Source organism: Peromyscus leucopus, chromosome 11, assembly GCF_004664715.2.
Source record: "Peromyscus leucopus breed LL Stock chromosome 11, UCI_PerLeu_2.1, whole genome shotgun sequence".
NCBI lineage: Eukaryota > Metazoa > Chordata > Mammalia > Rodentia > Cricetidae > Peromyscus > Peromyscus leucopus.
This window is the reverse complement of record NC_051072.1, coordinates 50,057,571-50,082,047: the sequence shown is the minus strand read 5'-3', so window position 1 is coordinate 50,082,047 and position 24,477 is coordinate 50,057,571.

Here is a 24,477-nt window from a genome sequence, read left to right as displayed (position 1 = left end):
ATTACAACAGCTAACCATGGCAGCAGGCTAAAGAAGAAAACACCCACATGATCACTTCAGTTGCAGTATTAAAAAGCACTTAACAAAATTCAAAACCCCTTGAAAATAAAAACTCCTCAATGGAGGGAAACTTCCTTAAATTATTAAGGGACATTTACCAAAAGTCTATGGCTGGCATCATAGTAGTTAAAAATGGAAATCTAGCCAGGCAGTAGTTGTGCATGCCTTTTTATCCCAGCATTTGGGAGACAGAGGCAGGTGGATCTCTGAGTTCCAGACTCTGAAGAGCGAGTTCCGAACTAGAAGTTCTAGCTAAACAATTAAGATAAGAAAAATAAATAAAAGACATAGAAATCAGAAAAGAATAATATGGTCATTGTAGACAGTATGATTGTGTGTTCAGGAAATCCTAAGGAGTCACTTAAAAACCTGGGACTAGAAAGCCAGACTAAGGGTCTGAAAGGCTCAAGGTCAAGGGCCTCATTTTCCATGGGTGTACACTTCCGTCCCAACATTGCCCCACACTGGCACTCTCTCACAGCTTCTTACAGGGTGAGGTCATAACTTGGTTTGTCAGTCACCCCACTGGCCTTGCAGGTCTCTGAGAGCAGGAGGGAGCGTGGCTCAGCCTCTCTTAGTTTACTTACTCAACACCTTCCCCATCTCCCCCAAAAAAAACCATCTAGGGAAAAACTCATGTCACCAGCTGTTTCCCAACCAAAGCTCCTCCTGAGGAAGAAAAGGAGAAATTTATTTTCTCTCTTGGGTCACTTCTCTTTTGAGACCCGTTACTTTACTTCCGTATTTGGAAATGTCCAAAATCTGTGATCAGCTACTATCGGCTCTTTTGTCTTCATCCCGTTATCTTAGGGACCAGCAGGAAGGGCAGCAGAAGTCGGTCCCGGATTTATATAGCAAACCCAGGATAATAGCACACATAGATCCCAGCATTGCCTCCGTCCTTGTGTTAACAAGGTGATTGTACATAATCTCACGCTCACAGTAAATGACAGCTCAGCTCCATACCAGAGGAACGGCCGCCTGGCCTGACAGAGAACGCCCCTCTTGCAAATGACAAAAATGACGACCGTGTAGCAACATGAGTGGGGCTTCTCAAGGAGAGCCAGGAAGACAGAAAATGACGCTAGAGGACCGGAAGGAAATGGGCAATGAGAATGGACGTGTGAGGCATTATGCAAAAGCTTTGTTCATGATCCCTGTCCTACAGAGGCAAACCGGTCTGCTGCCCTCATAGAAGGCTTTCTTTGTCTTGGAATGGGAAGGCCGCGCCTCGGGAGAAGAAAGAAAGTGCCCGCAGGGAGAGTGGCCATTCTTTTGAGATCAAACCACTTCGTAGCAGCATCATGATTTCTTCTGTTGATGATTTTTGATCCAAAGCAGAGTTAAGGGCTGGAGAGAAGGCTCTGCAGCTAAGAGCACTGGCTGCTCTTCCGAAGGACCCGGGTTTGGTTCCCAGCACCCATATAATGCTTTACAACCATCTGTAGCTCTAGTTCCAAGGCATCTGGTGTTCTCTTCTTGCCTCCGTGAGCACCAGGCACACACATGCATGCTGTCAAGACACCCATACACATAAAATTTAAAAAAAAATCTTTCTCTAAAAAGTAGAGTAATTCTGTCTTCTTTATGCAGCCCTGACTGTTCTGGAACTCACTATGTAGACCAGGTTAGCCTAGAACTCAGAGATCTGCCTGCCTTTGCCTCCTGAATGCTGGGATTAAAGATGTACACCACCACCTGGTGTAAGATAAAGTGCTGAAAGGTCTTATTAATAAAAAAACCCGGAGCTAGATATTGGGGTTAAAACCGAGAGATCAGAAAAGCAGAAAGAAGCCAGCCACGTTCTCACCACTTGGAGAGTTACTTCCAGCATACCCTATATGCCTTTATGCTTTTCTGTTCTGCCATCTCATTTCCTCTCTCCACCCAGCTACATCACTTCCTCTTCCTGCCCAGCTCTGTCATTTCCTGTCTGTCTGTACAGGCCTCCAGACCTTTATGGTTAGTGCTGGGATTAAAGGCATGTTCCACCACACCTGACTCTGTTCCTAGTGTGGCCTTGAACTCACAGAGATCCGGATGGACCTCTGCCTCCTGAGTGATAGGATTAAAGGCGTGTGCCACCACTGCCTGACCTCTATGTTTAATATAGTGGCTGTTTTTTTCCTCTGATCCTGAGATAAACTTTACAGGGTTGCACAGAAAAAAGTATCACCACAACCTGGCTCTCCCTCATAGCTTAATCTCACTTCTGTCCCCTAGAGTCATTTGTCAACAACAATAAAAATTAGTCTATTACCAAATTGTTGGGTAATTTTTTGATGCAGTAGCCTGAACCATGTTATGGTAGGACACTGGCATAACACAGTGCCCAGTGTCCCCTCTCCTCAGAACTGGCTCCATGTGCTGAGCACTGTGCTCTCAGGAAGAAGCGAGAGGGTCCAGTGCTCTCTGGTCAGTAGACTAACCACAATAACATTTAATAAAAATCTGGTTTCTTTTCTGTATCTGCAGACAGTTTCTTTACCACTGGCCAACTAGAACAGATCCTAAACACCCAGAGAACGGAAATTCACTTTATTAACACTTCAGAAGACAAGGATAGTAAAGGAACAGGAGCGTTTTCCTCATTTAAATATAAATTTTCATCTTAGTTCATCCATCTTGAATAACTTAGATGGTTTTTCAACTTATATTAGTTCAGTTGGTACACTGTCTGCCCTGTGTCCTTGAGAATGGACTGAAGTTTTTGCTTATGAATTTAGACCAATGTTTCTTTCTGTATCTTGGGCAAGATTGGGTCAAATCAAAAGAAACAGTATTTAATGAAAAATAAAGAGTAGATTTGGGAGTCTTCCTTTGGGCAGTATGCTGGAGCAAACCTAACTCCTTATTGTATACTTAGCATACACTCTGCCACTGAGCTGTACCTCAGGCCAACAAGTGATGCTTCACATTGCTTAATCCCTTAAGCTGGAACCCACTGCTTCAGAATGTAAGAGAGACCTCACATCAAGAAGTCATGAGGTTCTTCAGAGCCCCATTTAAATGATCTGTTAGCATCAATTAGGAGGGGTGGTCAATGGATCTGTACAACACTGATTTATTTAGAGAGTGTCATATGTTTGAGAACTGCCTTGGCAAGGAATTGTGCTAAACATAGAGATACACACTGCATGCCCACTGGGCTCACATTAAAGGGAAAATACGCAATGGGGGTTTACCTCAGTGGGGTGAGGCTTGATGCTTTCCAGATGGTTGACTCCACCAGCGAGCTCAATAGAAATATCTTCAGAAAAGATGCTCAAATATTAAATAAGCAATGCGTATACACCAAGCCATGATCTGCTACATTTCTTTACATCTGGGCTGGGAGTGTCTCTCGTCCCTAGCTGCAGATGGGGTGGTCTTCTCTGTCAGTGGGAGGCCCCATTAGATTTCCCATTAGGAAAATTATTCTGGCAGGGTAAGTTCTAGAACATTGTCCATAAGTAGATGCAGGGGCTTCTCTTGGGGGTGAAAATTGGGGGAAGAGAAGAACACAGCAAAGAAGAAATGTTTTCCTTGCGTGTGGGAATGAGGTTGGATGTGAGAGTGGAGATTTCAGTCTGCAGCTTGGCAAAGGTCCACAGGCACCCAGTTAGAAAGCAGAGGGTGTTGACCAAATGAGGATTCTGAGACGAGCCAGCCAGAGTCCAGAGAGCCAATGGCAAGACGGGAGATTATGAAAAGAGCACACACAGGGTCAGCCCTTTGGAAGGCAGGGACAGGCAATACAACGCTTTCTTTCAGGCACATAGGAATCCCACACCTGTAATCCGGGCACTCGGACACCCTGGACTGCAGGGATGCTCTGTCTCAAAAGGTGATGGAAGTCTAATTATCTGTTTTGCTACCCCTCTGTACGTATGTACACACACACACACACACACACACACACACACACACACACACACACGAACACAAATGCATTCACATGGAGAAGAGTTGGCAGATGGCAATCTGGAGACCCCCAGGAGGAGGCTGAGAAGGCCTCCCCCAGGGTTCCCTCCCTAGTGCCTGCAGCATCCCCCTTCTGTGCTTCTTCAGGAGTCTCCAGTCTGCTCAGTCAGATTTTGGCAGTTCATAGAGTGCTCAAGGCCACAAATACTGTCATGATATCGGGGTTTTGTGGCCGTCACTGTCAGAGCTGGTGAGGTGCTGTCAGCCACTTCAGCTTGGTGGTGTTTACACAATCGAGTTTTCTTCGGCCACAAAACAAAACTGTCATTTTTCAGGATAATGAATAGAACTGAGGGTTACCATGGTAGGTGAAGAAGCCAGATCCAGAAAGACAAATCTATGTCTTCTCTCACAGGTGGAATCTAGACAATGTGTGTGTGTGTGTGTGTGTGTGTGTGTGTGTGTGTATACGTGTATATACATATGTGTGTATATGAATGAATATATGTATGTGTGTATATATATGTGTGTATATATGTATGTGTGTATATATGTGTGTATGTCTATATATGTGTGTGTATATATGTATGTGTGTATATATATGTGTGTATATGTGTATGTATATGTGTGTATGTGTGTGTATATGTGTATATATGTGTGTATGTATGTGTTTATATGTGTGTATGTGTGTGTGTGTATACGTGTATATACATATGTGTGTATATGAATGAATATATGTATGTGTGTATATATATGTGTGTGTATATATGTGTGTGTATATATGTATGTGTGTATATGTGTGTGTGTATATATATGTGTGTGTGTATATGTGTATGTATGTGTGTGTATATGTGTACGTATATGTGTGTATGTGTGTATATGTGTATATATGTGTGTATGTGTGTGTGTGTGTGTGGTACATGTACACATGTATGACATGAAGAGAAAGGGAAGGAGCAGGAGGGGAAGGAGGAGAGGGAGCTGATGAGAGTTGAAGTCCATGATAAACTTGACAAAGATATCATTATGAAGCCTATCATTTTGAATATTTCATAGATTATATTCATTTAAAAACAGAATATGTGTAGATGTAATGAATTTAATGAAATGATTATGCATTAAATTTTTGAAAATCAAGACCTACTTTGGATTTTTTGTTTTTGTTTTGAGACAGGGTCTCTCTGAATAGCCCTGCTTGGCCTGGAACTCACTCTATAGACCAAGCTAGCCTTGAACTCACAGAGCTCTGCCTGCCGCTGCCTCCCAAGAGCTGATATTAAAGGTATGCCCAGCAAAGACCTACTTTGAAGCCTGTTCTCCATAATTAGTTCCCAGCCTTCCTCAAGACAAGAACTGGGGATCCATCGTTAGGCTTCCAGTTGTAGCCTGTGTGGTGTCACCAGCGGGGAGAGAATGAAAACGGGTGATGTGAAGAAGATGCTTGTTCAGAGGTGTGCCCAGTGTTGCGCTGTGAAAAGGAGGCAGACACAGCCTGGACCAAATCTCCATGGTCTGTTTGGGTGGCAGACAAGTCAGGGCATTGGATTTCCTCACACAGATGCAGACAAGAGCGAAGACGTCACCTGGGGAATGGATACCTGGAGTATTCGGGGAATCCCAGGAAGTACATCTCTGGAACAAAAATGATCTTCCCTGGAATTCAGAGTTAGGGGGAAAGAGCAGACCTAATAGTTTATCTTAATAAGGCTACTAACGCATAATGTCAGGGCCTTATTTATTACAAAATGAACATCACATGGCTTTTAATGTGTAGCATAATTTAATTCCTACACCAGAATTCAAATCATGAATGGCTAACAATGTTTTTGTTGGACAGTCCTGATTTAAGCAAAGTTGACTTGTAGTAAAGTGGAGATGATCTTTTTAAAACTCACAGCAGCCGGGCGTTGGTGGCGCACGCCTTTAATCCCAGCACTCGGGAGGCAGAGCCAGGCGGATCTCTGTGAGTTCGAGGCCAGCCTGGGCTACCAAGTGAGTTCCAGGAAAGGCGCAAAGCTACACAGAGAAACCCTGTCTCGAAAAACAAAAAAAAAAAAAAAAAAAAAAAAAAAAAAAAAAAAAAAAAAAAAAAAAAAAAAAAAAAAAAAAAAACTCACAGCAAAAGACAGGAACCAACAGCAGTTAGAACAGAAACCCTCTGGCTCGAGCCCAAAGCTCCTGGAGCTCCGTGTTCGTGTCCAAGAAGAGACACGCCGATTTAGGTGTTTAACAAATACCTCAGTGGGGTTTGTCATTGGGGTTTGCGATCCCAGAGGGCTTTGGTACAACACCTGTGGCCCCTCAGTGCTTCAGTGACCCCGTGGTTCAGGGGCTGTGGACTGCAGCACAGATTCAGGCGAAATTTCAGAGCTCCTCTCAGAGGTGACGGGGGTTATTCAACACACACTGGGGCTCTATTCATCTTTGGGCTCAGGATACTTGGGTTCAAACTTAAGCTCTCCCATCATTAGTTATCTATGCAACCCCAGGCAATGTAATCGATGTCTCTGAGCGTCACAATATGATTTGCATCTTAGGATTATTTTGAGAGTTAACAAGCTAATTTTGTAAGCTGCTTGTCACATTACAAGCACTCAATGGATTTTACTTTCATTATTATTTTTGAGTGTGCCCCCATGTTAAAACTGGAACACAACGAATAAGATGCATTTCCATTCTATGAGTGGGACAGGGTCCCAGTGTACAGAGACAGACAGAAACAGGCCATCGGGCAATCCATGCAATTTATAGAATTTATGGAAGCAATATGAACTAAGTATGTTGAACCTTGGCCCCACCTGGTCTTCAGCCCATCACCATCCATTCACAAGACGGCTCAGTCTCTTTGTCCAGAGGTAATTTACTCTCAGGAGGTGGATACACTCAGCCATAGAAATTGATTCCCCATCGGCCAGGTGCCTGTCTGTGTGTCAATCATCTTGGACCAATCTCTGTGAAGGAGGTAGTGGGGATGGGGGGTGCTAGGAAGCAGGAGAGGGAAGAGAACGGAATGAAGAAGCAAAAGACAAGGAATGCAACTCCTGCACTAGCCCATCTCCACGGCTCTGTTTGAAGGGTCTTTGTGATCTGAGAGGAGGAAAGTCAGAAAGGCATTAGCACAATTTAATAACAATTCTGAATATTGTCCAGACTTTAATAAGACCAATGAAATCTCAGTTGAAAATAGTAATCTAAGTTTACCAAAGCCAATAATGTTTTAATGTTAAAAGTCAATTTATTATTTGGACAGGTCCCATTTTAAACTTCTAATCCTCCTTTCAGGTTATTTATTCTGAAATAACTTGAAACTCCGTGAATGACTGACATAAGACAGATGAATTAGCACTTCATTTGCCTTAGGTAAGAAGTCAAAGTGATCTTCATGCTTGGGCTTTTCAAATGAAATACATTACATTGTTATATGCATTTCTTCAGGATCCATACAGACTGTACAGTCTTTTAGAATTTCCCCCATCCCTACTGGTTAATTGTAGTGCTGAGTTCTTTTTTTTTTTTTTTTTTTTATTTTATTTTTTATTTTTTTAGATTTTATTTATTATGTATACAGTGTTCTGCCTGCATGCCAGAAGAGGGCACCAGATCTCATTACAGATGGTTGGGAGCCACCATGTGGTTGCTGGGAATTGAACTCAGGACCTCTGGAAGAACAGCCAGTGCTCTTAACCGCTGAGCCATCTCTCCAGCCCCTAGTGCTGAGTTCTTATAAGTCTGTTCCTTAAAGAATGCTTCAGAAAAGAATGAAGTCATGCAGCAAATTAAATCATAATGACACTGCAGAGTTCAATCAATCTACAAAGTTTAGGGATTCATAATGGTCCCTACAGTATACTCAGATTTTTAAAAAGACTAAGAAAATATTATTAAGAGAGAAATTTGGGTTGGAAGGACTGGATTGTAAAATTGCAGCCCAGTTTGCCTGGCCCAGAGAGAAACTTCTGGAACCTACAGTCCCAGTTCTTATGCATGTCCATGAGCATGATCCATGTTGAAATGCTCTGAAGAGGAAATGGCAGTAACCAAGTTACTGCAGCTCCCCCACAGTAACAGTTCTGCCATCTTGAAAGGGATCTGAGGAGTAACTAATGCTCCAGACAAGAGGAAGTAAAGGAAACAGAGAATAGCATGGCTGGAGGTCCACAGAGTTTAGATCTTGCGTGGCTGTTTGCTGGTCTTGCTCTTGGATAAGTCGCTGGGTCTCTTTTCTTATATGTAAAATGGGGATCTGTGAAGATTAGATGGACTGATATATATGAGAATACCTATAACAAGGAAGCACTCAATAGATGATAGCTGTCACTCAATAGATGGTAGCTGTCACTCAATAGATGGTAGCTGTCACTCAATAGATGGTAGCTGTCACTCAATAGATGGTAGCTGTCACTCAATAGATGGTAGCTGTCACTCAATAGATGGAAAGAGGGGAGGGAAATAGATCAATCAAGGTTCCTGCCAGTAAAATCCTTTGGGAATGGTCTCAGTTGGGTTCCCTGGGCTGTATGTCTGTGCCAAGCCTTGAACCTTCACTTTTGCCCTATGAGCCCCTTGACCTCATTGCCCTTCTTCTGCCTGTCTCGCCAATCATCTCTTAGGAGTGATCCCAAGCTGTACAAGTGGTGGGCTGGGAAACTAGCTCTCCCCCTAAATCCCTGGTTCATAAAGTCTGCTGCCTACTGTGGTTCAAACCCTCACCACCACCATGTGGAACCCAAGCCACTTGATTATTTTCTGTAAGTGTGGCCTGTATCTAATGGCTTTCTTCCAAACAGTACGGTGTGGGAAAGATGAGAACTTTACAGTGAGGAAAGCTGATTGCCTCAGTGGATGTTTAAGGTTTCCCTCAACAGTCATGAGTCACATCGGCACCTGTAGCTTTGACAGGCCGTGATGACAATGCCAATTCATGGATGGGATCTTCTTCCCCCAAACATATATTCCTCAAGCCGACCTATAAAAAGAAACAAAAAAATCACAGTTAAGGGACTTTGTGTAAAACACTGACCAATACTCATCAAAATTATCAAGATGGAGGCTGGAGAGATGGTTCCCTCGTTGAGTACACTGACTGCTCTTCCAGAGGACCTGAGTTCCTTTCTCAGCACCTACATAGTGACTCACAACTTTCTGTAACTCCAGTTCCAGGGGATCTGACCCCCTCTTCTGGCCTCCTCAGGCAATGCACCACACATATGTGCAAGCAAAACACCCATAGATGTGAAATAAAAAATTGTCAAGGTCGTCCCAAACAAGTAAAGGCTGAGAAACTGTGGCAGTCTAAGAAAAATAATAACATACAATAAGGTAGCCTAGATGCAATTCTGGAATAGAAAGGAGAACCAGGTAAAAACTAAGGGAATGGGTGGCCGTGGCACACGCCTTTAATCTCAGCACTTGGGAGGCAGAGACATGGATCTCTATGAGTTCAAGGCCAGCCTGATCTACATAGAGAGTTCCAGAACCATCAGGGCTACATAGCAAGACGATGTCTCAAAACAAAACAACAGAAAAAAAAAAACAAAAATAACAAACAAACAAACAAAAACACCAAATAACACCAACAAAAAGCTGTGTGGGAGGGAAAACCAGAGACAGTAGTTGGGGGAGAGACTGAAAAAGAACAACGTTTAAAATTTATGATGACACAGATATGCAGATGCCGTGATGAAACTCATTACTTTGCATCCTAACCCAAAAAGGTTCTTTTTCAAAATTTAATAAACCCATAATGTATGGATATGGGCTTATTAAATGTAACATATACCACATTCATGTGAAGTGTTAATAATAGGAAACTAATAATAATAAATGGAAATTGATTTACCATCTTTTCAATTTTTCTATGAATTTAAAACTGTTCCAAAATAAAAGGTCGATGTTAAAAAAAAATTTTTTTTTGAATATTTAACAGTGGACCCCCTAGGGCCAGTGCGGTAGGCTCCAGCTCCAACCTGTCCTGAGTTTCTGTTAACAGAAACTAGAGGCCCTGTGGGGCGGAGCCTGCAACTGGAAGCAGCTGAGAGTCCTTCCCTCAAGACACCTGCAGGCAATTCACTCAGCACATCATCCAACCTAACTCTCTCCTCCCCTCTTCCCATCTGGTTTCTTACCAAGTGTTTGGAGTGAGGTTTCTAGTCTGCTGGGACACCTGGAGGGAGCCTCTCTCTGCAGCGTCCTAGCTGTGTGGCCTTGAGCCATCTCCCGATTTGGGCTGTAAAATGGCAGTGCTGAGCTGTCTTCATATAGGTTTCTGGCTTTGGGGAAGGTGACCCGATTTAGTCCAGGTAAGCGCTATGAACAGCACTGCTCACACAGTGCATCTTGGGGGCACAAGTCGTTCTTACTAGTCCTTTCCTGCCATCACCTGATCAGCTAAGGCTTAGCTGAAGTGGTTCACCCTCCTAGAGCACCCGCTTTGAGCGAGTGACGAACTTCAGGCCACCTTAGTTCCAGCCAAACCCCTGTTACCCTCTGGCATCCTCCATCTTCCCTCGGAGTCAGTGTACATAGATCCTGGCCGTTCTCTTTTGGACGTCTTTGAACCTGCAATCTGCCGGCCTCTCTTTTAGTTCCCTTTGAAAGCACCATTTTGCATCAATTGGTGAGAACTGTCACACACACACACCCGCCTCTGTTGACTCGGGAACTCAAATATTTAGACTTAGAAAGGACGTGCAACTTTCTCTTTGCTGTTCCTCTTTTTAGCCGCCTTGGAAGGGTAGGAGATAAAGAACCCCACAGAAGACTGGGGTCCCGAAGAAGCAGCTGGAGGAACTGAGGCGAGCCAGAAATTCAATATGTTTAGGGCTCCCTTGTGAAAACAGAAAAACAAAGTAAGAATGCCTCCTGCTGCTCCAACATCTCCTTTCCTGCGGATGCCCCCCACCATTCTCTTTGAAAACAAATGGGGAAAGCCAACTGTTGATGACAGTCGCTAGGGGCTTAGGGTATGTCCCTGGTGTAGATGAGGGGCGCTTGTTCACAGAAGAGGAATTCTGTCTTGACTGACAGGCCCTTTCAAACAAAAAGCACAAGTAAAGTCGTGTATTTGTGTGTGTGTGTGTGTGTGTGTGTGTGTGTGTGTGTGTGTCCGTCTGTGCACATTTATGCGCATGCCCCACATGCTAATGGGTGAACTGGAGGTGGAGCTCAACAAAAGTCTGGATTTGATTTGTAGGGCTGTGAATTGTCTTGACTGTTTTGAGGAAAGTTTAAGGATTTGGAAGCTATTTGAGAATTAGAAGTTTTATTTGAGGGGCATTTACGGATTAGGAGCTGGTTATTTGGGAAACATTAAGGCCCAGACTCCATTCTCCGCCGCTTTCACGAAGCTCTTTTGTTTTGAAGTCTGAAACTCTTTCAAAGAGAAGTTTGCTTCTGAGATTTGAGATCTGTGATTCTACAGTAAGTGAGGACTTGAAGGCGGAAAAGAAAAAGACTCCGCCCCCACCTGCGCCCTGCTTGATGTCCTGCTCTGGCCAGCCACACAGGGCTCTCCGAAGTTTCAGGATTTCATACGCCATATGGCTCTTTTAAAGCACCGTACTGATTTGTAGACCATGTGAGAACCACACTTCTTTATTAACTCACTAGAAGTGGTTGGTAGTCCACTTAATTTAAATTTCTTAGATTTAAATCTTACCTGTGTGTGTATTTCCTTTTCATGGGTTGTTTGTGTGCTTTTCACATACATATTTTGTGAGGTTGGTTGGTTTGTCTTAGAAATTTGTAGATATAATTTTTTTTTTTTTTTTTTGGAGTGAGGACCTCAGGTATCTGAGGCTGGCCTCAAACTTGCCATATAGAAGAGGGTGACCTTGAACTTCTCATTTATTTTTAAGATTACTTATTAAAATTTTGTGTCTGAATGTGTATATGTACCACATTCATGAAGTGCCCAAGAAGGCCAAAAGAAGGCTTTGGATCCCCTGGAACTGGAATTATGGGTAGTTGTAAGCCGCTGTGTGGGTGCTGGAAACTGAACCCAGATCCTCTGGAAGAGCAGCCAGTGCTCTTCTTACCCACTGAGCCCCCTCTTCAGCCCCAGGCTTGCACTTCCAGACTTCCTTGTCCCAACTCCAGGACGCTAGGATTATAGGCATGCGCCACCACATGTGGTTTATTCAGGGTAGGCAAACACTCTTCCAGCCGAGCCACATCCTCCAGTTCCCCTGAGTACTCCCTAATGTATTTCAAATGTATGGAAACTTAACACATATAAAGCTCCCTTGATGCCCTCCAAGACCCTGTTTCTACTCATTGTGCCAAGGGGTAGCTCTACCTCTCCCTTCTACACTTAGTTATAGCACACACGCGTGCACACGCACAAACACACACACAAAATCACACACACACACTACAGTACTGATGTGTGATTCCCCCAATGTTGTATGACAGATAATTTTCTAAAGAGCATTCTTAGCTCTTTTTAGACTCAGTACTACATATTTTGACGAACTATGAGATGCAGTTTGCTCACTCTAATGGCCAAATTGAATTCCACTGTACATACACAGCACAAGTTATTTTTCCACTCCGAGGGAGCCCTCTGTAGGGTTACACATATTAACTCTATTTCTGGTCAGAGTCCAGTAAGCATGCTCAGGCTGCAAGTGGATGTCACCATGCCTTTTCATTTCTTTCTTTCTTTCTTTCTTTTTTTTTTTAACAGAACTGCAGAGTTTTTAGCAGAACTAACTCCATTCATCATCTCTCTGTGATTCTTTCAGTTGCTTCAAAGCAGATAACATATTCAATTTCCAAGGAGCTAAGTATTCATTTCTGCTTCTGTGTTTGTTCCCATAATTTTTGTGTTCTTTTTTGCCTTAGTTTTTTCACTTAACACTTAACGCTGTAAGGAGAACAGTGGGAGCACACATGAGTTTCCCCTATAATTTGTAACCAGTTTTCAAAAGGGTCTGTACTGTTACACCATTCTGTGGTGTCTAATCCCTTTTTTACATTCTGAGGCATGCTAAGTTTATTTGGGAGTATTCTGTTCTGTTTAATCGACTGCTATAACAAGTCTTTCTCTGTCCTGACAGCCAGCTCCCAAATAATGACATGGAGACTTCTTTTTTTTTTTTTTCTTTTTTTTTTCTTTTTTTTTCTTTTTCTTTTTTCTTTTTTTTCTTTTTTCTTTTTTTTTCTTCGAGACAGGGTTTCTTTGTGTAGCTTTGCGCCTTTCCTGGAGCTCACTTAGTAGCCCAGGCTGGCCTCGAACTCACAGAGATCCGCCTGGCTCTGCCTCCCGAGTGCTGGGATTAAAGGCATGCGCCACCACGCCCGGCGGAGACTTCTTATTAATTATGAAAGCTCAGCCTATAGCTTAGACTTGTTCCTAACTAGCTCCTATAACTTAAATTAACCCATTTGTATTAATCTTCGTTCTATCATGTGGCATTACCTCTCTTCTATTTCCTGTTTCCTCTTGGTGTCTCCTGGAGTCTCCCTAACCTAGATTCTTCCTCTTCTTCCTTTCTATCCCCAGAAGTCCTGCCTATATCTCCTGGATAGCTATTGACCATGCAGCTTTTCATTATACCAATCACAGCAATACACCTTCACACAGTATATAAATATCCCATAACAAATAACTGTGTAGTATTGCTTCAATATTTGGATCTCATTTTTATTATTGTTTCAACAATATATGCCCAAAGCTCCTCTTTTTAAAATATGAGTTGAGTAGGTTGTACACCTTTAATCCCAGCACTCAGGAAGCAAGGCAGGCAACTCTCTGTGAGTTTGAGGCCAGCCTGGTCTACATAGTGAGTACTAGACTATCCAGGGCTACACAATAGGATTCTGTCTCTAAATAAATAAGCAAACAAATAAAAATGATTTGCATTTCTTATAAATTTATGTTTTTATCAATTTTATTGAAATTTCATTGGCTCGGTAGTGGTGGCACATGTCTTTAATCCCAGCACCTAGGCCAGCCAAAGCTACACAAAAAAAAAAAAGAAAGAAAGAAAGAAAAGAAAAAAGAAACATTTTATAGGGCATCAGGAAAATTTGTGTTGGGTTTCTAACTAGGATTGTGCTATAACTGTACATTAATCTTGGGATAACTGACATTTATTCTGTTGACTCTTCTTCAGAGTGGTCTTTTGTTCTTTCCTTGGTCTTTTTTCTTGGTGCATAATCATCTACCAAAAATGATATTTTGATGGATTGTATGCAATATTAATTTATCTCAATTTAATTTCTTCTCTTGTATTATCTAAAACGTCTCAATAATCTTAACATAATTGAGGTCAATGTTGTTGTAGATTTTCAAGTTAATGTGTTGAATGCATTTCCAGATAATTTTAGATATTGACTCAAGGAAATAGCCTTCTTTTCTGTTTTCTCTGTAGGTTTGAATTTGAATGTATATTAAAATTATCACAGTCTCTCTTAGTGACCCTAATGTACAGTTGGGGGAGGTAGGGATCTTGCTCAGTGTAGAGTTCTCTGCGTTTTTGACTAGCTGTGGCTTTCTGCAGTGGTCTCTGTCTGCTGAGGAAAAAAATCGATTTTGATGAGTGGTGAGAGCCGCACTCACTTGTGAGCATAAGGATAAGCACTTAGAGTGCAGTTAGGTGGAATTATGCTGGCTTAGGAAAGCGGCAGAAGTAGGCTCTCCACGGAGACCTATATGGCCTTACTAGCCATGAATGATAGGCGAGGTTTGTAGTAACTGGATGATTTCCCTTCTGTTAATGGGCCTTAAAATCAACGGGACAGCTGCTTGTCCCCTCCAAGATGTAAAGTAAGCACCTTTAGGTATCTTGCCATGCTGGCTGTTGCTGTGGTTCATAGGGTCACAGTTGGGTAGGACTCTCAAATGCTTTCCTCTCTTGGTCGTTTGCAGAGCACTTTCTGGTATTATGAAAACGATTGCTCAGGGAGGTGGCTTTTTTAGGTCAGATCCAGTTGGATTCCTAGAAGTCTTGTACCTGAAATGCATGGTGTCTTCAGCAATGGGGACTTTCAGTTTCGGGAGAAGGTTTCTCAAGCCTGTTGCTGGGATTTTTGTTAGATAGTCTATTGTTCTTGAGGGGACCATTTTTGTTATTTTTTGTCTGTTGCTCTTGAGGGGAGCATTATCTTGCCAAATAGCATAACTTCACTGAAACTATACACATTTGTATACATACACACTCATATGTATTACATGTAATTTTAGTTAAACATGAAATAATATATACGGTTTTGTTGTTTGCATTTGTTGGGTTTGGTGCCAGACCTGTGCTTCACAGAATTTTCTGGCCACCCCTGATACATTCAGAGGGACATGGTCAGTGTGAACTCCTGATTGTCACAATGACTTAGCTTGCTGGTGGGTTGGGGTAAAGCAGGCCCATGGTTCTCAGCCTCCTTCCTGGGAGCCAGCCTGCCCACAGAGAACACGCTTTCCAACTTAGAACTCAGCCATACGTTTTACAGGGGTCCCTCCATATGGACAGCATGTGGCAGCTCCGTGCTTTCTGTGGCAGGGAGCGTGGGTAGTCTAACTAAGCTTTCGTTTTGAGAAACCCATGGTTTCCACACATCCAAGCCACATCCTCAAACCCTGCCTTTATTAGCTATAAAACTGCTCTTTTTGTTTCCGTCTGTCTAATTTCCTTGCCTAACAAACTCAATTAATTTTGACTTTCAGTGAAGGGAAAGGGTGTTATGTGTCAGGCTCCTTCAAACCCCTGGAGTGTAACATATGCTTCAAATGGACACCAAAGTCAGAATAAAAATCACGGAGGGCCAGTGAGATGGCTTAGTAGGTACAGACACCTGCCATCCATCCTGACGACCGAGTTTGATCCCAGGGGCCCAGTCAGTAGAAGGAGAGAACCAATTTCTAAAAGTTACCTATTGATTTACACACACACACACACACACACACACACACACACACACACAAGACACACACACATATACACATGCACGTGCACAAGCACACACATGCAAAATAAATAACTTTAAAATGTAGTTAAAAAAATTAAAAATCTAATAAAACCTTTAAAAATAGATGGTGAGGAAACAATATTCAAAGACAGTGGGAGGCAATGGTCATGTGACTATGGCCGTCCTAAAGCCATTGGTCTGAATAGTATATGCTTGAAGTCTATGGAATGGGACATATGTCTCAATAAAAAGGTTAGGGAGGAGGCAGGGTAGGACAGTGACCAGTTAAGTGATCTTGACTTAATTGGCATGTCCCAGTGAAGTGAGAAACGCTGCCTTAAAAATCAAGGTGGACAAGCCGGGCGGTGGTGGCGGCGCACGCCTTTAATCCCAGCACTTGGGAGACAGAGGAAGGTGGATCTCTGTGAGCTTGAGGACAGCCAGGGCTACACAGAGAAACCCTGTCTCTAAAAACCAAACAAACAAACAAAAATCAAAGAACTGAACGTTCCTCTAGAATCCCCCAATCACTGAAAGAACGGTTATCTAAGTACTACACAAACTGCTCCAAAGAAAAGAAGGAAAGTCCCAATCTATTTTCTCTCTCGATTCTTGGGTTCTCACTCCCATTTCTTGGCTGTTTCTAGCGGCTGCCTCACTATGCTTCTCACCACTATTCTCTCCTAAATCCCAGTGCACCCGAGACATTAGACGCCCCTTCTGATGGGAGTCCTCCACAGCTGCCATTTGATCCATCCATTCATTGAACATCACCTCTCACCTTCCCATCTCTTCTTTCCGGTTCTCTGAATTCTGTAAACACTCTAACCTATCAGAACCCTCGGTTCATCCACCCCGCAACTGCTCCACCACCCCTCAAGTCTGGTGCTCTCCTTTGCCCTCACTTCAAACTCCTCTTCAATTCCTCCCTATCTCTGTCCCCTTTTCCTTAATCACAGGCTTCTGACCAGACCATGATTGCATTTAAACCCAAATTTCCATCTCTTTTGAGCCTGCAGAAGAAAATCACACAGCCAGTCTGACCGGCTGACTTTCCGTTCAGGGTCAGATGCTGTAAGTTGCTGTCTCCCTGCGTGTGTCGCTGTGTGCTGTGGGACACTGAGTTACTCCTCCTCCCAGATGCACACGGGTGCCCTCTCCGCCCGTCCTTGCTTCCCCACAGTCTGCTCAGCTCTGATACTCACTGCTGTCCTCTGTCAGACCAACATTTAGCTTCTTCTGTACATCAGTGACCACATGAAGTATTTGCCTGTGCCTGATTTGTTTCTCTTGTTCAACTCCCTTCTCTTACTAGTTCCACCCAATTTCTTTTTTAATATTGCATTCCTTTTATTTACACGTATTATTTATTTTATTTACTGTGGGTGAGAGCGCATGCTCGTATACGCCAAGGCACACTCTTGTAAGTCAGAGGATAACTTGCTGGCATCAGTTCTCTCTCTCTTTCCATTATGCAGGTCCTGGGGATTGAACTGGGGTCATCAGGCTTGGCAGCAAGCACCTTCCCTCTCTAAGCCATTTGGTTGGCCCATTGGATTTCTTTGCTAATCTTTTTTTTTTCTTTAAAGATTTATTTATTTATTATGTATACAGGAGAGAGCACCAGATCTCATTACAGATGTTTGTGAGCCACCATGTGGTGGCTGGGAATTGAACTCAGGACCTCTGGAAGAGCAGTCAGTGCTCTTAACCTTTGAGCCATCTCTCCAGCCCCTCTTTACCTTACCCCTCAACCCCCCTTTTCAATTCCTTCAAAGGGCTCCTTTCAGTTGACTTGTGGCTGCTGTCTTGGTTGTACCCTCTGCTCCTGGACACCTTTCTTGACTTCCAGGATACTAGAATATCTTGGTGCCCAGTCCCCTCGGCTGGAACATCTTCTATCTGAGTCTCAGCGTTAGAATGCCACTGGTTCTCTGCTCTTCAACCTTCCTCCATTGTAGCCGCGCTTTCTATTCTTACTTAGACATGCATGACTTCCCACGGCTGGTAATTAATATGCAACAATTGTCAAATTTCCGTCTCCAGCCCACACCTCTACCCTGCGCTCCAGGTTCATGGATCCAGCTGCTTAATAGACATCTCTACTTGGTTAGTCAATAGAGACCTGCAACTGGACGTGTCCCAAACTGAGCTGCCGCTCTCTCCTCACATAATCCACTCTGGATTTCCCCATCCCAATACCATCCTTCAATCCCGTGGAGCATCATCGCTCTTCTTCTCCCATGTTCCGTATCCCGCCCATCAGGAAGTTAAAAACTATGGTCCAAACCAGACCATCTACCACTGGTTTCATTTGTTGTCCCTTCCTCTAAGTTTATGTTTCTGGACTGGACCCCAGCAGTAGCCTCATGACTGATCTCCCTGTCTTACTTTCCTATCCACAATTGAGACCCCTTATTGTTAATATTTAAGTGAGCATCCAAAACAATGTATTTCCTTAAGACATTTCCATACATACATACCATTGTACCTTGCTAGAGAGCCTTTAAACTGAGTCAAGGCATGTGATTCCTCTGCTTGACCCTCCATACCTCACAGAGCAGAAGGCTCACAGCACCCCCTCTTCAGCCCCTATACGTCACTTTCCCATTCAACTCTGGTTTCAACTCTGATTCTTTCCTTCTCCATCACTCCATTCACACCAGCCAAGCAATGCATTGGGTACCCGGAGCTGTGGCTGATTCCTCTACCTATGTGGGTGGTTATCCAAAAGTCATCTCAAACTGGCCTTTTCTAGCAAAACTTCTGATTGCTCATCACCAAACCCTAGTTTTACTTTTACCCACACTATGGTTTGAACATATGCACCGCCTCCGCCCCCCTAATTCATTCACTGAAATGTGGTCCACAAACTCACATGGTATTTGGAGGCGAGGCCTTTGGGAAGGAATTAAGATTAGGAGAGGCCTCTAGATGAAGCCCCAAAATGTCATTAGTGGCTTTATAAAAAGAGGAAGAAAAACCCACACTAACATGCTTGATCTGTCTTGCCACGTGATTCCTTTGCCATGTTATGATACAGTGAGAAGACCTGCACAAGACTGAGCAACACCAAGATCCATGACCTCTCAGCCTCTAGACTATGACCAAAGAAACTTCTATACAGCTGTAGAGCTCTTAGGTACTACAACAACACAAAACAGGTCAAGACAGTTCATCCATGGAAAGGACACAACTCAACAGTTTTTAGTATATTCACTGGGTTGTGCACCCATGACCACTCTCAATTTTAGAACATTTTGTTGTTTCTAAAAGAAACCTATTGCAACCAGTCACTCCCTCCCCCCAGCCCTGAGCACACAGTTCAACTGTTCCGATACTTGGCAGCTACTATCACTGGGTGGAGCACAGCCATCCCTTGGACACAGTGATTCCAATGCCTTTAGATGTATCTCCAGAAACAGGTTGGTTGGATCTGATGGTAACTTACAGATACTGAGTATTTTTCATATATCTGTTGCCCATTCATTTGCATATCTTCTTTGGAAAATCCAGGTCCTTTGACCATCTTTTAGGCTGTGTTATTTCTTTTCTTACTATTGATTACTTGCATTCCTTGTACATTTTGGATATCATTTCCTTATCTGATGAATGGTTTGCAAATATTTCTCCTCACTTGATGGCTTACCTCTTCACTGTTCTTTGCTATACAGAAGTTCTTCAGTCTGGTGCAGTTCTTGCCTGTTTTGGGGTCCGTTGCCTGTGAGATGCAAAATTTTAAACATTATTATTTAAATAGGTTAAAATTACAAAAGAATATTTGTTTCTTAGAGATAACACAAGTGGGATGGAGAAGAAGGAAGATTGGGAGGCACCAGGGGAGGAGAAGGTACATATTAGCCAGTGGCTAGGAGACACAGGGCCCAAAACTGTATAGCAATGTACAACAAAAAGCCATAACTGAATTTTACTTCCTACATCAAAGGTCATCAACTCAAAGCAAACCAACTTCTATCAAGGAACCAGTTTATCCTTCTGGGAGCTGCCAGGCAAAATGGGTGCCTGTTCAACACCAGGTTTGGTTATAAACTTGGACCATCTCATGGCAGGCATATTGAGAAAGTAAACAGGCAGGAACGGGTGGAGCACCAACGTCCCAAAGGCCGGATGCCCGGTAGTACTCTAGTGAACGTAGGCAGCAGATGGTGGCCAGGGCCAAGTCCTGAGAGATGGGTCAGCTCTTCCCTCAAGCCTCTCCGTTTCCAGCAGGACACACCATTCCACCGCTGTCCCTCTCCCAAGGGAAGCATCCAAGGGAAAACAAGCCGGGTGTCAGAGCAGGCACACCAGCAAAAGGCTGGGTTCCAATGATGAGTGTTATGTATCAAGATGTTTAGCTACAAAAAACAACCAACACAATGTGGTATGCAAGGGGGAGCATAAAGTGACAGAGATAATGTTGTCGTCAGTTTTATATATTCCGTATTAAAAATACTGTGTTGGGCCGGGTGATGGTGGCGCACGCCTTTAATCCCAACACTCAGGAGGCAGAGCCAGGCAGATCTCTGTGAGTTTGAGGCCAGCCTGGTCTACCAAGTGAGTTCCAGGAAAGGCGCAAAGCTACACAGAGAAACCCTGTCTCAAAAAACAAAACAACACAACAACAACAAAAATACTGTGTTGGGGCTCTGCAGTTAAGAGTACTTGTAGCCGGGCGGTGGTGGTGCACGCCTTTAATCCCAGCACTCTGGAGGCAGAGCCAGGCGGATCTCTGTGAGTTCGAGGCCAGCCTGGGCTACCAAGTGAGTTCCAGGAAAGGCACAAAGCTACACAGAGAAACCCTGTCTCAAAAAACCAAAAAAAAGAAAAAAAAGAAAAAAAGAGTACTTGTTGCCCTTGCAGAGGACCCAGGTTTGATTCCCGACACCCCACATGGTGGCTCAAAACCACCTGTAACTCTAATTCCAGGGGGATCCAAAGCATTCTTCTGAGCTTTGTGTGCACCCAGCATGCGCGCGCACACACACACACACACACACACACACACACACACACACACACACACTTAAAAGTACTTTGTTTTTCTCAAGGGTAGATTATTTGCCTAGTCTGTGTGGAACATCTTGAGCCCCTGGAGGAATTTTTTTTTTTTAATCTCCTGTCCAAATTTTGCTTCTCGGACCACTGCAGGCAAGCTTGGAGCTGCAAAATACAAATTAACCCTTTGTAAATTACAATCGGAAGGGATTCTCTGAATAAAGACCTTCACCAGCGCAGAATCCACATCCACAGTCCTCCAACCCTCCATCAGCAGCTGCCAGCCGCTCCTAAAAAGACCAGGAGATTCACTGGGACGTGTGAACTCGGCTCACAGCACATTTTAACCCTGCCGTTCCCCTCTGACTCCTCTGACCTCTGGTAGGGGTTGGGGGTTGACCCCCCCCCCTTCCTCTCTCCTGTCATCCCACCCTGTCACCTCCGTTTTCTACAAAACACATGTTTGGAGAGAAACGTTCTTCCTTTGAGGCGTGCTTTCCTTGGCCAGAGCTTGCTCCTGTGTGGGGGACCTTTAAGGAGAGGGGTGCCTCGGGCACCTACAAAAACAGTCCTCCCCGGGTGAGGCACGGAGGAAAACTGTCTAAAGAAGGTGGTGTGCAGCTCTGGGGAGACTGGGCCGCTCATGGTGGGCAGTCCTGGGTCCTGATGCGGGGAAAGAGATGGAGTTGGGGGAAGGGCGGGAGGAGGGGGAGGGGGCGGCCCCCCGAGCAATTCAATGGCGCTTTGATTTAACAACTCCAAGCTCTTTGAAAACATTTTGCCAGGAAAAGCTTGCCATCAACACGTATAATCTCTTATCAGAGGCCCCTGAAAGCCAGGGCCTCGGGGTTAATTCCCCCATCGCAATGAGTTTGAATCAGCTCTAAACCCGCAGTGACATGAAAGCGCCCGGGCCTCGGGCCGCCCAGAACCCACTGAGATCCGCCGGCCGGGGAGGATTACGGGGCCTGTTCCGCGGCGGGCTCGCCCGCAGGACGGGCAGGCTCAAAAGAAAAAGAATAATTAGGGATAATTGCTTGTGTCCAAACACAAGCATTAAGGCCCCCTGTTCCCCTTTGGGACTTTGTGAAGCCAGAATGAAAGAGACACCCCCTGTTTTGACAGCTGGACCAGAGGCCTGGATCGGTGACCGAGGGAGGAAGCGCTAGTTGGTGGGAACCGCGCCGAGCCGGGCCGCGGGTGGGCAGAGGACCCTCCTCCGGGACGGGCGCGGGGACGAGTCCACGCACAGCATCCGCGTGTGCGCTCCGCCCTTCCTGCGACCGCGAACGTGAGGGTGTCGCTGTCGCCCAGGGACTGCGGCCTGGGAAGCCCCCTGCAGCGCGCGGAGGGTGGGGGTCGGGGAACCCCCAGCTAGCCAACTGCACGACCTGGCCAGCGCCCTGTGCATCGCAGCCGATGGTGACGCAGGGACCCCGGGGACTCGAGAAGTTTCCCGGGTCCCGCAGATCAGGCTGTGACTCTATTCAAGTTCACACGCCCAGCAGCATGGAGTCTCCACCAACACCCACACACGGGAATATCCGATCCCACCTCGCTCGGCGTGGGGCGGCCGGCGCCGCGTTTGCAGACACCCGAGGCACAGGGTGGTCCCGGCCACATCTGGATGCGTTCTTAACGCTGAGGCCCGCGTAGGAGGCTTCTGTTCGTGGCTGGGAAGCGGCGGGAGCATTAAACACAGATAGGGAACAGAGTTAGCGTTCACCCACTACGTGGGGACTCCCCAACACCGCCCGCAGGGTGCTGGGGCCTGGGATCAGGCTTTCCCGAGAGGGCACTGCACAGCCAAGGCCAGGGGGAGCCAGCCTCGAGTACCCAACAGTCTTGCAGCCTGGCTAGTTTGCCTTTCCTAGTTCAGAATGTTCTAGTGCCGGAGGTCAAGACAGGGCCCGAGAGGTCCTCAAAGGAGGACCAAGGGTGGGGCGAAAAGAGGCTCGCGCCGGAGGGATGCAGAAGGAACCCCCGAAGGAACAGTGGTGTGCAAAGACCACCCTGAGCACCTGGACCACCCAGGCCGCAGCCTGGACCTGAAAAGGCTCAAGGCCAGCGTGGCACACAGGTCCAAAGATCTGGAACGGGGAGCGGACCTTCCGGAAGGCCGTTTTGGGGGCAGTGGCCAGGAGACTCATTGTCGGGGTCCACAGCCACGCCACCCCTAAGAAGTGTCCAGTTTTCCCTTCCAAACACCGATCAATCGATCGTAGTGAGGCTGGAGGATGAATAGGAAAGCGGCTCCGCGGACGCGCGGCCATGAGTGATTAATTACCAGAAAACCACATCCGAAAAGGAAAAAAAAAAGTTTTCTGAAAAGAGCTGAGTCCGAGAAGGGCTGCGCTCCCTGCCGCTGCAGCTGTGGCCCAGAGAGACCAGCCAGCTGACGCCGGGCCCACTCCACTCAGGACTCACTCTAGGGCCTCCTGGCCTGCAGAGGGGACGTGGCTTTCTGGCTTGCAATACACTCAAGGTTTCCATTTTTTTTCCGTAAGGCCTGGGACTGGGCAGAGAGGTGACTGTGGTGATCCCTGAGCCTGCCACTGGCTACCTCCGAACACCAGATCCGCGTATCCTGTGCTTCTGTCACCCACCATACGGGCAGTATTGGGGGTCAGCACAACGCAGCCAAGGTTCGACTCTGTACGGAGCAAAGGCAGCTTGCATTCCCCCAGATGAGACCCCGTGGTCAAGACAAAGATGAGATCCAGGCAAATGCCTTCTTGTCTTACTTTGGTTTTTTCTTTAGTCCCACCCACGTGGTTTAAGGGGGGAAAAAAACCCAATGAAGGCAACGTGGTCACCAAAAATAGAAAGAAAATCGTATTTTCTGAATATCTCTTTTCATGGTCCTAATTGCCCGCATTTATTTAAATACACAGCCTGTTGGAAATTAAAATACAGTCTAAAGTGTATAAATGTAGACTGGTTTTTAAGTTTTCTCTTTTTTTGCTTTGGTCCTACTTTTTAAATTGTAGGTTCCTGGTTCCTTTAGACTAGTTGGGAAGACCTGAGAGAAGAAAAGGCCTGTTTCTAAATGAGAAAACATGTAGCGTGTCTACCGCATAAGGGGGGGGGGTGTCGCCTCCACCCAGGGAGAATAAAATTCAGGAAATTATAAATTGCTTATTTTCAAAGTCGTGAGCCGTTTCCTTGGAGAGAAATGGGTGGCACTAGCTGAAGCCGCTCCCAGGGACACGCTTCTCGGGTTAGTTCATGTTTAGAGACAATCAATGCTCTATTTATTTGTTCTGGGAGGCAGGGGTAGGCAGAAGAACATTCTGATGACAGCCCGAGAGACCTTCTCCCTCTCTTCTCCTGACTCCACCCCCTCCCCTTCCCCAGCTGCTTTAATCAGGCTGCCCTAAAGAGAGGGCTTTGGTTTGGGGTTTGTTTTGTTTCTGAGATTTAATACTACATATATTTCATCACGCCACACTGGCTTCAGCAACTCTTAAAAGCCATGGAATTTAACATTCAATTTCAGAGTGGTGGCCAGCTGATGAAAACGTAACATTCATTTCCAGAACTTTGGCTAAGAGTTGGAATTATGTATTATGCCACGGTGGTGGGGGGGGAGGGGAAGAGAGGGAGAAGGGG